The following is a 13848-nucleotide window of genomic DNA, read 5'->3' on the forward strand; positions in this document are numbered from 1 at the left end:
AGATATACTCTTTCCACCGGGGTATATAGATTGGATGAGTAACATTGGGAGTGGTAAACATTATCCTCAGACCTCATGAAGTCTCAAAGTATCAGGTCAAACACAGCAGATCACATCAACAAAGGCTGAGGTCACATCTCAAAGGTTAAAAAATCAGTTAATTTAGGCCTTTCTCTTAACTCTACTGTCTAGATCCTCCTGTTTTAGTGAATTAGTTTATAACTCTATTTCTGTGTGCATGGGTCAGTGTTTCACAGTGTGCTGTTGCTTTGGTTTTGTAGGTAATGGAGAACATTAATCTTGAATGTTGTTGTTCCCTTTCGCGGCATTTTTTGCCGTTTCCTTAACATTCATCTGTTTTTATGAGACCGAGTTGCTAGCTCAATGCTCAAACCAGCACAGATGGAATGCTTGCAAGGGGCTGGCCAGATTCGAACCCAGGATCACTCGCCTCAAAGTCCAGTGCTGATACCACTACACCACTGGCTGACATTAATCTTCAATGTCTAGCAAGGGAGATGGTGTTTGCTAAAGGTTCCCCAAGCCACCAATCAATCGAGAACTTATACTTCCAAAGGAAAAAGTTCAGGTATACAGCGTGCTTCCTTCTGGTGAATCCTCAAAAATGTTCTTCATCTATTCAATCATAGGTAACCACATTTTTCAGTGTAGCTCTCAGTTCCACTTCTGGTCAAATATCCAACCAACATACTTAGCAGAATTCATTGATCTCACACTTATAGATATTACAAGTCTATTCCATGCATTCACCTGTCAAAGTTTGTCAATGAATTTCTCATCCTATTTGATACTTTATTAAAAAATGTAATGTCCTACTGTAAAATACGAAGCGAAAAAACAAACTTCTTGCGTGGATTTGTTCCATTCCCAGAACCATTTTATGGTGTTGGGCGGCATTGCCTGAAAATAATAAGTGCCTCTGGGGGGGGTAGTGAGCCTTTCATCTAAACAGAGCACAGTCTTCAATCGCTACATTGCTAATCAGAGCTTCCCAATCAGGGACCTGCCTTAGGTATTCTCCCAGGCCTGAGAAGACTGCACTTGCATGTCTAATGAGCCAGCAGAAAATCCATTCCTAGGTACCGGAAAACAATATACAAAAACATGCAGTGATATAACTTTCTTACCTCAGGGAGGCCTAAAGCGCCTCACAGCCCTTGCTGAACTTTACAAGCCTAGCTATTGATGTAAGTGTAGGAAACAGTTGATACGGGGCACAGCAAGCTACCAAAACTGAGCAATGAGAGATTCAGCACTTAATCTACCCAGGTGATGCTGGCTGACGGATAAACAACAGCAAGGGTAAGGACCAGGAAAAACACCAGCTGGGGTAAATACCAGAGGAAGCATAAAGCAAGATAAATACCAGCGTGCATGTCAGCCAGGCTAAGTACTGGAAAATCTGAAACTATGATAATTATCGGGAAACATTTCCTAGGTTTATGTAACATTCCATTAGAAAATAGCGACTGCTTCTTCTTTATTCAGAAACGGAGACAGAAAATATAAAAGCCATGGGGCGGTCAGCATAATCCCTGTCATTATAAAATATTTGAAATGGTTTTGAAGATGTTATAGCAAGGCACAAAGAAAATAACCAATCTAATCAGGCAAAGACAACATCGTTTTATGAAAGAAAAATTAGATCAGATCAATTTAATTGGGTTCTTTGAAGAAGTAATATGTGCTTTGGATAAAGAGAATCTACTAGATGTACTAAGATTTCAAGGAAGCATTAGATAAGGAGCTGCTTCAAAGATTGCAGAAATCTGTGTAGGAGCTCATTGCTCATTGTGTAGGAGGTAACATGCTGTCTTGGAAACAGGAACGAGAGAGTTGGCATCAATGGGTCTTTCTTTGACTTTCGAAATGCTGGAAGTGGTGTGCAAAGGGACTGGCGCTGGTGCACAACCTGCTACAAATGGTACAAATTACTTGGACAAAAACACTGAATGAATGGCTCCTAAATTTGATGATGTGGATAGGAAAATTATTTGTGAGAGGATATGAAGAAGCAAAAAAAAGTGAAATGAATAACAAACAGAAAATGCTGGAGGGATGCAGAAAGTCAGACAGCATCTATGGAGGGAAATAAACAGGTTATAATTCAGAAAGGAAGGGGGCAGAAGCTGGAATAAACGGATATGAATGGTTCAGTGAGTGGCAAAGATCTGGGAAATGGATAATATGAGAAAAGGTACAATTGTTTGTTTTATTTGGGGAAGTACAGAAGAAGTAAATTATCCCAAGGATGAGAGGTTGCGGAGCTCTGGAATACAGAGGGATATAGGTGTCCTGTGACATAATCTCCAAGACCAGCATACAGGTTCAGAAAGTAATACGGGAAGCTAACAGAATGTTATTGACGATTGCAAGGGGAAATTAAATAATAAAACTAGGGAAGTTTTGCCTTAGGGCATTGGACATTAAGTAAGACCTGACTCTTTATAGTACACTAGCTAGTATTTTTATTATATTTATTTATTGTATATTTTATTACATTTATTTATTAAATATTAAGTAGGGTTTGAACATACAAACCAAGGGTAGGATTAGACCACCTTTCAGCATTCAATATCATGACTGATCTGAATGTAACCACTCCAATTTGTCCCTCGTAATCTTTTGCTTCTTTACCTCTTACCTAAATGCTTTAAAAATACTCAGAAACTCGGGACCCTCAAGGAGTAATATTTTGCCTCATTTCTATCTTACATAGGCAATCCCTTATTTTTAAATGGCGACACCGCCACTACCAACATGAAACATCCTCTCCATATCAACCCTATCAACCCCCATTTGAATCTTATGTTTCAATTAAGTCCCCTCTTCCTTTTCTAAACTCTGAGCATACAAGTCTCGTAATTAGCTTCCAAATATTGTCTTCACAACTTATTTTCACACCCCCTATCTTTGTATTATCATCAAATTTAGCAGCCGAACTTTTGTTGCTTCAATCCAAGTCATTTTTTACAACTTGCAAAGGGTTGAGCTTTCACCGATCATTTATAAGGGTACATGACTTGATACACCTTGCCAACCAAGAAATGATTCAGCTGGTTCCGAAGACTGCAGCACCAGCAGTGAGGACCAAGTAGGTATGGACAAGGGAAGCACAGGAGCACTTACAGGACTGCTTTGAATCGGTGGACTGGACTATATTCAGGGATTCATCTTCGAATCTGGATGAGTATGCTGCAATTGTTATCGACTTCGTTAAAACCTGTGTGGATGAGTGTGTGCCTACCAAGATTTACTGTACATCCCAAAATCAAAAGCCATGGATGAACCAGGAGGTACGTCATCTGCTGAAGGCTAGATCTGTGGCATTCAAGTCTGGCAACCCAGGCCTGTACCAGAAAACCAGGTATGATTTGCGGATGGCTATTTCAAGGGCGAAGAGACACTTTCAAATGAGGTTGGAGGCGATATCAGATGCACGGCAACTCTGGCAGGATCTGCAAGACATTACTTCCTACAAAGTGAAACCCAATAGTATGAATGACAGTGATGCTTCACTACCAGATGAACTCAAAGCCTTCTATGCACACTTTGAAAGGGAGAACACAGCTACAGTGTGAAGATCCCTGCTGCACCTGATGACCCTGTGATCTTCGTCTCAGAGGCTGATGTTAGACTGTCTTTAAAGAGAGTGAACCCTCGCAAGGAAGAGGGTCCCGATGGAGTACCTGGTAAGGCTCTGAAAACCTGTGCCGACCAACTAGCGGGAGCATTCAAGGACACTTTCACTGCTATGGGCAGAAGTTCCCACTTGCTTCAAAAAGGCAACAATTATACTAGTGCCTAAGAAGAATAATGTGAGCTGCCTTAATGACTATCACCCTGTAGCACTCACATCGACAGTGATGAAATGCTCTGAGAGGTTGGTCATGACTAGACTGAACTCCTGCCTCAGCAAGGACCTGGACCCATTGCAACTTGCCTAATGCCACAATAGGTCAACGGCAGATACAATCTCCATGGCTCTTCACACGGCTTTAGACCACCTGGACAACACAAACACCCATGTCAGGATGCTGTTCATCGACTACAGCTCAGCATTTAATACCATCATTCCCATAATCCTGATTGAGAAGTTGCAGAACCTGGGCCTCTGTACCTCCCTCTGCAATTGGATCCTCGACTTCCTAACCGGAAGATCACAGTCTGTGCGGATTGGTGATAACATATCCTCCTCGCTGACGAACAACACTGGAGCACCACAGGGGTGTGCACTTAGCCCACTGCTCTACTCTCTATATACACATGACTGTGTGGCTAGGCATAGCTCAAATACCATCTACAAATTTGCTGACGATACAGCCATTGTTGGTAGAATCTCAGGTGGTGACGAGAGGGTGTACAGGAGTGAGATATGCCAACTAGTGGAATGGTGCCGTAGCAACAAACTGGCACTCAACAACAGTAAGACGAAAGTGCTGATTGAGGACCTCAGGAAGGGTAAGACGAAGGAGCACATACCAATTCTCATAGAGGGATCAGAAGTTGTCATGGTCCGGATCGGGGTCCTTTTAAATTTAGTTTGTTTATGTTACGATCCGGACCATTGATTCCCTGTTTTCCCATGTCCCTCGACTTTGGTGATTAGAGGCAATTAACACTCGGCTGAACCGGTAGTTTACAGTCTCTGGCTTTCAGCCGTTTGGGGCAGGAGCATCTGCAAAGTCACGGTGTGTCAATGTCATCTGGCCGGAGCAAGCCTAGTCTCTGCCCGAAGCGAGTGCCGGTAATTCGCCCTTCCTCACCGGAGCAACCCTGTCCAGTTACCTTGCCGAAGCGAGCCTGCAAAGTTTCCTCATCAAGTTGGGTCCATCAGTTAACCCGCCAGAGGGAATCAAGAGCTGCTGTCTACTGTTCCCGGGCCGAGTAGAGAGCTCGCACTACCTGGAGGTTCCAAGCACCACGTCCACATCCTGGCTCCGGCAGCATCCAAGTACCACGTCCACGTCCTGGCTCCGGCAGCATCCAAGTACCACGTCCATGTCCTGGCTCCGGCGGCATCCAAGTACCACTGCCACGTCCTGGCCCTGGCGGCGTTCAAGTACCATGTCAAGTCCTGGCCCTGGCGGCATTCAAGTACCATGTCAGGTCCTGGCCCTGGCGGTGTTCAAGTACCATGTCAAGTACCATGTCAAGTCCTGTCCCTGGCGGCGTTCAAGTACCATGTCAAGTCCTGGCCCTGGCGGCATTCAAGTACCATGTCAAGTCCTGTCCCTGGCGGCGTTCAAGTACCATGTCAAGTCCTGGCCCTGGCGGCTTCCTAGTTCTGAGTCAAGTCCTGGCCCTAGCAGTCTGTGATTCCTGTCCTACCCCCTTGTCTGAATCCCTTCTCTGCCCCTCTCGGCTCTAGCCCTCGTCTGCAGCCCCCGCCTGCACTTCGGTCTAGTTCCATCACCGGAGTTAGATAGGTACTGTCTGGTGTTCATTCGTGTTGGTCTTGTCTTGTCTCGTCTTGTCCTCACCTCCGTGGGGTAAGTCAGGCCGTCTTGCTGTTGCCCCGCGGGGGGGTCATGTCTTGTCGTGTCTTGTCCTCGCCTCCGTGGGGTAAGTCAGGCCGTCTTGCCGTTGTCCCACGGAGGGTCATGAGTCCCGGCCCTGTGTCCTGTACCCAAGGAGGGGTCCCGGCTCTCTGTTCTGTGTGCGAGTCCCAGCCCTATGTCCTGCACCCAAGGAGGGGTCCCAGCTCTCTGTTCTGTGGCGAGTCCCAGCCCTATGTCCTGTACCCAAGGAGAGGTCCCGGCTCTCTGTTCTGTGTATGTGTCAACGGTCCCATGTACCTGCTCTCCTGAGACCGAGGCTCTGTGTTCCCATGTTCCTCCTCTCCCTAGCCCATGTCATGTCCATGCCTGGGTCCTTGCCCAGTCTCTGGCTCGGAGCCCATACCCTAGCCTCTTCATGTCCCCTCTAGTTCTGGGAGCCGATTCCGAGTCCAAGCCCAGACCCTTGGTCCCAGCCTGGTCGTAGTCCTCAGTCCTTGTCCAGTTTGCTACTCCTGCTCCTGCCTAGCTCTTGTGGTATCGAACAATAAACTAAATCTAAGTAACATCACAAGATGTGTCTTGTATTTGGGTCCACCCTTGCTCCCAAGCCCCCACCATTGTGACAGAAGTAGAGAGAGTGAGCAGCTTCAAGTTCCTCAGTGTCAAGATCTCTGAGGATCTAACCTGGTCACAACATATTCATGTAGTCATAAAGAAGGCAAGACAGTGACTATACTTTATTAGGAGCTTAAAGAGATTTGGCATGTCAACAAATACACTCAAAAACTTCTACAGTTGTATTGTGGAGAACATTCTGACAGGCTACATCACTGTCTGGTATGGATGGCTACTGCACAGGACCGAAAGAAGCTGCTGTTGTAAGAGGTTGTAAATCTAGTCAGCTCCATCTTGGGCACTAGCCTTCAAAGTACCCAGGACATCTTTAGGGAACGATATATCAGAAAGGTAGCGTCCATTATTAAGGACCCCCACCACCCAGGGCATGCCCTTTTCTCATTGTTACCATCAGGTAGGAGATACAGAAGCCTGAAGGCACACACTTAGCGATTCAGGGACAGCTTCTTCATCTCTTCCATCCGATTCCTAAATGGAAATTGAAGCTTTGGACATTACCTTATTTTTTTTTAATATACAGTATTTCTGTTTTTTGCATGTTTTAAAAACTCTATTCAATATATGTAATTGATTTACTTGTTTATTTATTATTATGTTTATTTTATTTATTTATTATTATTTTATTTCTCTCTCTGCTAGATTATGTACTGCATTGAACTGCTGCTGCTAAGTTAACAAATTTCATGTCACATGCCGGTGATAATAAACCTGATTCTGATTCTGATTTATGCCTCTCTCTCTGTATCTCAATAGTCAACCGCTCTTCTTGCCACATCAGTATCTAATAAGACCATAAGATATAGGACCAGAATTAGGCCTTTTGGCCCATTGAGTCTATTTTGCCATTTCATCATCACTTACCCTCTCAGCCCCAGTCTCCTGCCTTCCCCCCATCTCCCTTCGTGCCCTGACTAATCAAAAATCTAATAAGACCATGAGGTCCTAATATGTTACCTTCTACACCACAAGTTTTTATTTTCTTCATTAATATTTGATAGTGAATATTCAGCAATTCAAGTATAGCATCTGCTCTCAGGATGAGGCCTTTCATTCCAGGACGAAGGAGATGTCCTCCTTTTTTAAAGAAAGGGGCTTCCCCACCATCAACTCTGCTTTTAAACGCATCTCTCCCATTTCACGCACATCTGCTCTCACCCCATCCTCCCGCCACCCCACTAGGAATAGGGTTCCCCTTGTCCTCACCTACCACCCCACCAGCCTCTGGGTCCAACATATAATTCTTCATAACTTCTGCCACCTTTCCCTCCCTCCCACCCTTTCTGCTTTCCACAGGGGTCGCTCCCTACACGACTCCCTTCCATTCGTTCATTCGTCCCCCCCATCCCTTCCCACCGATCTCCCTCCCAGCACTTATCCTTGTAAGCGGAACAAGTGCCACACCTGCCCTTATACTTCCTCCCTCACCACCATTCAGGGCCTCAGACAGTCCTTCTAGATGAGGCGACACTTCACCTGTGAGTCGGCTGGGGTGATATACTGCGTCCGGTGCTCCCGATGTGGCCTTCTATATATTGGCGAGACCCAACGCAGACTGGGAGACCGTTTCGCTGAACACCTATGCTCTGTCCGCCAGAGAAAGCAGGATCTCCCAGCGGCCATACATTTTAATTCCACGTCCCATTCCCATTCTGATCTGTCTATCCATGGCCTCCTCTACTGTAAAGATGAAGCCACACTCAGGTTGGAGGAACAACACCTTATATTCCGTCTGGGTAGCCTCCAACCTAATGGCATGAACATTGACTTCTCTAACTTCTGTTAATGCCTCTCCTTCCATTCTCACCCCATCCCTTATTTATTTATTTATTTATTTATTTATTTATTTATTATTTTTCATTTTTTCCTTTTATTTCTCTCTCTCTCTCTCCCTTTTTTCTCTCTCTGTCCCTCTCACAATTACACCTTGTCTGCTCTCCATCTTCCTCTGGGCTTCCCTCCCCCTTTCTTTCTTCCTCGGCCTCCTGTCCCATGATCCTCTCCTTTCTCCAGCCTTGTATCCCTTTTGCCAATCAACTTTCCAGCTCTTGGCCTTATCCCTCCCCCTCCCCCTCCCACCTTCAAATCTCTTACTATCTCTTCTTTCAGTTAGTCCTGACGAAGGGTCTTGGCCTGAAACATCGACTGTGCTTCTTCCTATAGATGTTGCCTGGCCTGCTGCGTTTCACCAGCATTTTGTGTGTGTTGCTTGAATTTCCTGCATCTGCAGATTTCCTCGTGTTTGCGTAGTATCTGAATTGGCTCCCTTTATCCACAGCACATGTGAATGAATCCCAGTGAATTGTGTCAAGTAGAATTATCTTTTCACACAGATGCCATAAGTGTCTGTCCCTGACACACTTAGAAATCAAGGACACTTATGTCAGAACACACAAAATGCTGGAGGCCTGGCAGCATCTACGGAAAGGAGTAAACTTTGGGCCGAGGCCCCTCATCAGGGACTCCTGCAGATGCTGATGTGGCCCTGTCAGGATGCTCTCCACGCCTCATCTGCAGAAGTTTTTGAGTGTTTTAGGTAACAAACCAGTCTCCTCAGACTCCTGATGAAATATAGTTGCTATCTTACTTTCTTTATAGCTGCATCGATGTGTTGGGATGAGGTTAGATCCTTAGAGATATTGACACCCACGAACTTGAAATTTGGTATTGGCTCAGTTTTCCTTTCACAGTCTGACTTGTGTTAGCAACAGATTATGCTTCCTTGTTTAAATTTGCCCCTGTTAATCCACTTGACCAGAGGATCTCTATAACTTATCCTCACAGACAGTTTATTACTGGTCAGGTCAAATTTGTCTCTCTCTGATACTGGCGTGCAGTACAAGGTGTGAAAGTCTCACTGCAGGACACTGGGGTTACAGTACATGTTAGGACAGGTCTCTCTATATAACATTTGACAGGCAGGACAGGTCTGGTCCTGTATGATATTAGTGTATTGTAGAGGAGAGTACAGATCTACACTGTGTTACACAGGGCTACAGTAACGGTGGGGACAGGTTTACAATTGTGATATTTCCTCCAAACACAGGTCTTGTCCCTGTAATAGTGGGGCCAGGGTTGTCAATGTGTGATACTGGAGTACAGTACTGGAAGGGAAATGTCTGTCACTGATCACAGACATGTGACTGCATATCACTGGGGTGCACTACTCCTGGGGAAGGGTCTGTTACTGTATAACCGTAGGGTACAGTATTGCTGGGGACAGGTCTATCAGTGTATCGCTCTGGGTTCTGTACTGATGTGGATAGATCTGTCATTGTATACACCTGAGTATTGCTGGACACAGAAATGTCACCGTGTAACTCTGGAGTGGACCACTGAAGAGGGCAGATCAGGTGGATGCAGGTTTGTCCGAGTAAACAATGAACATAGAACAGAACAGCACAGTACAGGGACAGGCCATTCAGCACACAGTGTTGTATCGAAGCAGTTAAAAAGCAAATCAAAAACACCCAAACACTAATCCCTCCTACCTACACCATGACAATATCCTTCCAACTTCCTTACAACAATGTGCCTGTCCAAACGTCTCTTAAAAGCCTGGAATGTATTTTCCTCTAGCACCATACCATGCCGTGCATTCCAGGCATCCACCACTCTCTGAGTAAAAAATCTTACCCCTCACATCCCCCTTGAACCTACCCCCTCTCACCTTCAATGTATGCCCTCTGGTATTAGAGATCTATTCCCGATCCTTACCTTTCATCCCCTTGCTTATTACATATCTATCTTCTTTGTTTTAGATGTATTCAGACTCTACTTCCACTGTCCTTGAAAGAAGAGATCTCAGAACTCTGAAATGAATTGCCACCATATCTCGATCCTAAATGGGCAACCATTATTTTAAAACAGTGATCCCCAGCTCTAGGTTCTCCCACAGAAGGCAGCACTCTTTCTACATCCAAGCTGTCAAGCCCCTCAGGATCCTCTAGGCTTCAATCGCCAGACCTCTCACTCTTCAATTCTCCAATGAATGCAAGTCTCAACTGTTCAACCTTTGTTCATGAGACAACCCACCCATTCAAAATGCTTGAACTGCTTCCAGTGAACTAACGTCCCACCTGAAATACGGAGATCATAATGCAGATTATGTCTCATGAAATGAAGCATCACTTGTTTTCAATTCCTCTTGCCATATACGAGAACATTTCATTCACTCTCCTACCTGCCTGCTATACTCAGACCTTTATCTATTCACTGAACCAATGTCTATCTCTTTATAAGCTCCTTATGACCTCCTCACAGCTTACTTTCCTCTTCAATCTTATCAGCAAAGTGGCTTTTGTCTTCAAGCAGAGATATTATCTGTAAAAGGTTGAGACCCCAGCACTGATTCAGGTGACACATCACTAGTAATAATTTACCAACAGGAAGAAGAATCATTTATGCCTGCTTTTGCTTTTGCAAGACAACTTTCTGTCCATACCAAAATGTTACCTCTGATAACATGAGTCTTTATTTTGCAGAGTGCACAGTAACAGTGGGCCCAGGCTAGTTTTTGTCAGATACACTGCTGCACTGAAACTTCAGAAGCTCACAGAGTAATCAGTATGCATGGCAATAATCAATATAAATACAACAGTGTGTGCAAATTATAGCAGCGGTGCAACGAGTAATGGAAAAGTGCCAATAACAGAAGAGGTAGAATAAAGGGTTCAAGAGCATGGCAGTACCATCAGGAAAGGGTGCTTGGTTCAGAAGTCTGACAGCTGTGGGGAAGAAGCTGTTCTGAAGTCTGGCCACCCAGGCTTTCAAGTCCCTGTATCTTCCGCTGAAGGTAGAAGAGTGTAAATGGACTGGCCAGGATGGTAGAGAGTTTTTTTATTATTGAGGTACCTGACTGCTGGGAGCAAGTGAATATGACAATTGGGGCTCACAGAATAACACAGCATGGAAACAGGCCCTTCAGCCTACTGATCATCAAACAGAAACTGTTCATTGACCCACTGACCATCAAACAGAAACAGGGACTTTGACCCACTGACCATCAAACAAACAGAAACAGGCCCTTCAGTCCACTGACCATCAAACAGAAACCAGCCCTTCAAACCACTGACCATCAGACAGAAACTGGACATTGACCCACTGACCATCAACAGTGTGACAGTGGGTATAGACAGGTCTGTTTGTGTTGTACACTACAGCTGTACTGGGACAGTGTGACAGTGGGTACAGACAGGTCTGTTTGTGGTGCACACTACAGCTGTACTGGACAGTGTGACAGTGGGTACAGACAGGTCTGTTTGTGGTGTACACTACAGCTGTACTGGGACAGTGTGACAGTGGGTACAGACAGGTCTGTTTGTGGTGTACAGTAGAATAACTATGTAGGAACAAGATTACCATTGTTTAGCAGTGGGATACTGCCCTGGTCGATACATGTCTGCCACTTTACACAAGGCATATTAGACACTGTTAAATGGACTACAGTGCTGAGAGGCATTTGCCCACACTTGTTTTTGCCCAGTAATTTAATATGACTTCTCTTTCTCCAGATTTGCTGGCAGGTGGTCTCCTGCTATTTATCTTCGTGGGGGTTTGTCTCGGTATTTACTCTCATCAGTTTTTTTCCTGTTATTTATCCTGGCTGGTGTTTCTACTCTTACATATGTCAGATAATGTCTATTCTGCCTTTAATCCTGGCTAACACATCTGCTGGTATTTACTTTGACTGGTGATTTTCCCGGCCAGTATTTTCATTCACAGTTGTGCTTTTCCTGTGTTCACCCAGCCTTGTTTTGGATCTCCTGCTACTCTGGTCACGGGGAGAATGTACAGAGTCGTTACTGATGGTGGTGGAACTACGGGCCGCTGTTTCTGCGCTGACCACTGCAGCTGTGCTGCCCTCTCTGTGAGCTGCGATGTGAGAACAGACCGGAGCATCCTGTCACAGGGGAAGCATGCAAACTCCACACAGACAGTGCCACGCCACGGAATTGAACCCCAAGATCCTTTCACTGTGATTCAGCAGCACTGGATACCCAGTTACATGTCATTTCAACTTCCTTTCCAGTCCCCTACACCATTCTCTCTGTCCTCAGTCTTCTGCACTGACAGTTTTGATACTAAATGCAAACTCAATGAACAGCTCCTCAAATTCCACGGGTACCTTCCAGGCCAAAGGTCTGACCATGGAGTACTGCAGTTTCCTGTAACCCACTCCCTCTGTATTCCGTTCTCACTCCCTCCAGTGCACACAGGTTCCTTGTCCCCTTGTTCATCTCCCCATCACTCACACCCATCTCCACTGGTTTCTTCTCCTCTGCCCTACCTCCCCTACCTAGCTCCATCACCCTCCACCTCACCTGGTCCCACCACCTGCCATTTCGCCCCTTCACCTTACATCTTTACACTGGCTACCCTCCCTCTACACTTTCAGCCCAACTCAGTGGTTCGAGACAAAACATTGACTGTCTTTTCTCCTCTCCGGATGCTGCTCCCCCCACCCCCCCACGACTGATTTGTCCAATACTCCAGCATCAGTGTTCTCTTGTGCCTCCACGTCTCCAGTCTTGTGGCACATTAGGGAGAGGGTACGTTTATTGGCTGAGTCACCAAGTACTAATTGGCCAAGAACAAGTGAGATTGGAGAAGTGAGTGTGTGGCCAGGGTGGGGGTGGTGGGTTTCACTGGCACCGGTATTGGGGAAAGTCAATGTACAGCTGGCTACATCTGAACTGTAATGAGATCAGCATGATGACTCCCTTATATTTCAGGAAGCAGAAAGCGTGAAGGTTACATTGTTAATGAGGGTAGGAGGAAGAAATCAACGATATAGTGAATTAAAGAATAGAGAAAAGTACTAATGTGAGAGCTGATAAGCAGACAGTGACAGGAAGGGACAGAGAGTTAAATGTTAATCGATAACAATAACCAATAATGAACCCCCTAGGCCTGAGTCGACGTAGTAGTAGTAATAATGAAAGGACCAGACTGAGGAGAGTGTACCTGAATGCATGTGGTACTCAACAGCAGATGATCAAAGGACATAAACAGAAGACTCTAAGTATGACCTGATAGCTATTACAGAGACATGGCTGCAGAATAACAGATGAGGACCTGAATTATAGAAGAATGGGGAGCTGGGAAGTGTGAAGGAGCGGCAAGGGTTGACCCATGTCAGGAAAACAGGATGCCGAAGCAGTTTGTGGAGCTGAGAATAATAATGACAGAAAGTCACTTTTGGGAGCAGTGTACAGCCCCTGATCACTTTTACAGTGGAAAAAAGAAGCAATACATGGAGGTTATTGGAATTTAATACGATAACGATAGGAGTTTTAAACTGGAAAAATCTGAAGGAAGCCTAGATGAGGGGGTTCATAGAGTTCTTTGAGGAAAGATTCTTATTGATTAAGATTCTTGATTAAGATTGAGGGAGAGAAAATGGGTCCAATTATTTTTTTTAGCTTCAATTAGGGCAGTTATGAAGGTATGAAAGCACAGCTGTCTAACACAGTTGGTTTGAGGATTGGCAAGCTGAGATGCAGTGGAACACTGTATCTGGGTGTCTGTCAGAATACATTCCTAATGAGACAAGAGAAGGATGAAGCACCGTCCACGCTTAAATGAAGAAGCTGGTGGTAGTACTGAAGGAAAATTATCTAATTGTGCCATCATGGCTAGCAGTTAGAATGACTAAAATATTAATCAGGAAAGAGAAAGTAATGAAAGATTG

The sequence above is a fragment of the Mobula birostris genome, chromosome 9 (assembly GCF_030028105.1).
Source record: "Mobula birostris isolate sMobBir1 chromosome 9, sMobBir1.hap1, whole genome shotgun sequence".
In the NCBI taxonomy this organism is placed as follows: Eukaryota; Metazoa; Chordata; class Chondrichthyes; order Myliobatiformes; family Myliobatidae; genus Mobula; species Mobula birostris.